Below are 3,438 nucleotides of genomic sequence, written 5' to 3'. Positions count from 1 at the left end.
CTAACGTAACGTTTATTTCAAACAGTACTAAAGATCTTCAATTTCAAGACATTGTGTATACCTTTCTTAAGAATGATCTAAAAATTCTAAAAATAAATTAACTGCGACGGTTCCCCGGCGAAACAATAAACCTCGTTTATTTCTAAATTGAAAATTTTCAGCGCTCTGCGTTGGCCATTTCTGGAACACGAGTTATAAATGCCACGGAGAGCGAACTCGTATTAATTGCCTCGGATGAAAGACGGGAAGGTTGAATTGACGCTGAACGTTGCTCTGGAAATTAATTAATTGCTACGTTTCTACGGACGAGTGGCAACAAGCATCGTTTCTTGTCTGCTGAAGTAATTCGATACACGAAACCTGGAGCGAGAACGTCCATTTAAATACGTCCAGTAAGCTGTTGACATAACTGACTTATACCCGTGCAATTGTGCCATTTGACCCTTGCTATATATCGACGCATTGTGGCCCCATTAACGAGGGCATTGTTTCAATGAAAGAGCCGAGCTTGCAGTCCAAGCATCTCGATCGCGACGTGTTAACGAACAATTGGACTTTGGAAGCGTTGAGTCGATTTTATAATTCCCTGAAATCGATACGCGGCCGATTCTCTTGTAAACGAAAATTAGACGAACAATTTGTGTACTTTCAATTTCAATTTTCAGAGCGTTTGTTCGAGATGCTCCGTTCGAGTCGATTTTTTAAATGATCGAATGCCTTCATTGTTCTTTGATTTTGCATCTAAAATCTCCTCTACAGATAATTAATTTTCTCCCTATTTTTATTAGGTTGTCCCAAAAGTTTGTTTCATTTTATTAATAAGTAATACATACACAATTGTGTACGATTCATTTTGCTCCATTACTGTTACAACATCAACATCTAAGAAATTAGATTGTCTATTTATATAAACACTACCGCACAAAATAATTGAGTGCAAATTACGAAAGAAACTTTTAGAACAACCTAATATATTCAATTTGTTTCGTCACTCTTCTTGTTTCCTTATATCTCGAATTTCAATAAAAATATTAATATATCTTGTCAGAGGAAAACCAACACTATTGGTGTATTATGAATGAGTAATCTTTATTTTAATCAGCGATGTCGTTAGATCATTTGTTTTAACATATTTCGTTTTTTTTTTTTTATCTTGTTACAGAAGCAAATTGAGCTCTGTTAACGAGTATTATGTCTCGAGTAGAATGTTCATTATTCAACGTTTCACCATCGCATCAAAGATGGAAATTGAAACGATTATTCTTCGCTCCTTTGAAATGTGACCGTTCAACAGTCATTTTATTTGCAACAGACATTGCAGCATAATCGTCAACGTGTCCTTAATTGCCTGGTTGTTAGCCCAGTTAGTCGTTTCTAATGTGCGAAAAGACGGATAGGTAATTCACACTTTCTACCATGATTCCCATTACTTTTGGTCGTGCACCGTGGCGCATTATGTAAAATATTTGCAAAAATTAGTAAATCGACTGACATTTACGCAAGTATCGATTTAATTACGATGCGATCGTAAAAATCGTCGTGGACGTCAACCATGGACAGTTCACAAATTTCTTTCCGTTTGCTTTATTATGGAATGACTAAAAATAAAACATTTGTCATGCAAGTCTCTGATAAGTATATCTGGACATTAAAAACAAACGTGAAAAGGAGAAACGTATGACAGCGAGATTAATACGAAAACCAAGATTTATTAGTCGTGTGTTTGTTTCAGTTGTGACAATCTAATGACGGCCAATGTCATAATATAGATTGTGAGAAAAGGTTCTTTAAACATTCCACAAATGAAGAAAAACAACAAAATGATTGATATATTCTTAATCATTTATTAGTCATGCGTTTCTTTCAATTATGATAATCTGAAGAAGGGCAATATCATAATATAGAATGTGAGACAAGCTTCTTTAAAAATTCGACAAATAAAAAAGACACTCAAATTATTTTATTCTTAATCATAGTCCACAACTCTTCGTTTCCGTACCATAATGAATAACTAACAAACCAAATACGAGATTAATTAGGTGAGGAATATACGTGACTAATTAATTAAGCAAGGAAATATAGAGTTCTTCTCGGAATTGGCTTAAAATGTTTGTATTATCGAGCAGAATAATCACGCCTAGACAATTGCATATTAATAGGTCGTATATTATTCAACCGTGTTTCTGGAGCAAAGTTTGGGACAGGATTTACATGGAAGATGCACGGCGGACTATTACCATCGAGCATGCGAGTATCATCGGCACTTTGCCAAGAAATGTCCAGTCGAAAGCTTCAGAGAAAGTAGAGAGGAATTAAATCCTGACGAGAATCACTGTCCCGTGAATTATCGTACACTTCTCCCCGGTGCATAGAAAAACCGCAAATGGAATTTGTTTTCTTACTTCGGAAAGTTATCTAGTCCATGGAACAATGATTAAAGTAAGAAACTAAACAAGTGAAATGAAAACAGAACTGTAGTTTTAATTATTCGTGATGACAGTAATCGAGATGTTTCAATCTATATTTCGTATTGCCACAACTTTTATAAAAAATTGAGATTTCTGGTTGGAAAAGAAAATTTTAATTTAATTCAATTAAAAAGATACAGTGTAACTGTGAGTTATGGGATTTTAAAATGAAAAAATTCATCGTGACGCAGTTCAGATTCGCCTTTTGTTACCAATGACAATGAAGAAAATTCCATTCCGAACGAAGCCAGCCTACGCATCCACCACCACCTGCCGCCAATAACAGTTGTAAGAAACGGTAACCTCGAGCGTGTCTATTCAACTATAACTATAGCATTCAAAAGGAGTATTTATAGATAAACAAATAACTAGCGTCACGTGGGAACGTCGAACTACCTTGTCCAGCGAGATTCATTCTTTTGTCGTCGAACAGTCAAATGACGTATAAACGAGAAGAGAGTTAGGTCTGGTACAGGTTAATTATTTGTTGAATAAAATTGTGAGTGGTTCGAATGAATACAGAAGAATATTTAAAAAAGTGGAAAGAAGGAAGGAATCAATATTGTTATCATTTTGTGTAATTAGGTCAGTGAAGTATTAGATTCTTTTTATAATAACTAGGTGGTAGTTAACCTTGAAGTGGCGTTGGAGTCTTTTCCGCTAACATCTATACACATAAAATTCAATTGTGTTTGATGTTTATTACCGCGTCACGGAAAAGCGGCTGGTGGGATCGCGATGAAATTTGGAAGTAGTCCAAATAGTAGCCCAACTTAAAGTATAAGCTACGTAACGTCACAAATTTTCTGCTAAGAGGGAGGTGGGGCTAAGAAAGGAGCTGCGTATCCTATCTTCTTTAAAATTGCTTCTAGAATTGCTTCTTGAACGAAAATCCATATAACCAAAGTTGTCGGAAATTTTTGTTAGAGACTTTTATGTTCTGCACATGTTTTCGATAGAAGTGGTCGTA

General features: G+C 35.3%; 1 protein-coding gene across 7 annotated transcripts in view; it reads left to right on the top strand.

Annotated features, from left to right (window-relative positions):
• The window catches only part of LOC128873564 (protein kinase C and casein kinase substrate in neurons protein 1), a 70,922-nt gene that overhangs the window by 53,758 nt on the left and 13,726 nt on the right, over positions 1–3,438 (top strand). The gene's annotated exons all lie outside the window — the stretch shown is intronic.

This window comes from Hylaeus volcanicus, chromosome 1, assembly GCF_026283585.1.
Source record: "Hylaeus volcanicus isolate JK05 chromosome 1, UHH_iyHylVolc1.0_haploid, whole genome shotgun sequence".
In the NCBI taxonomy this organism is placed as follows: Eukaryota; Metazoa; Arthropoda; class Insecta; order Hymenoptera; family Colletidae; genus Hylaeus; species Hylaeus volcanicus.
This window is presented reverse-complemented; position numbering and strand designations above follow the sequence as displayed.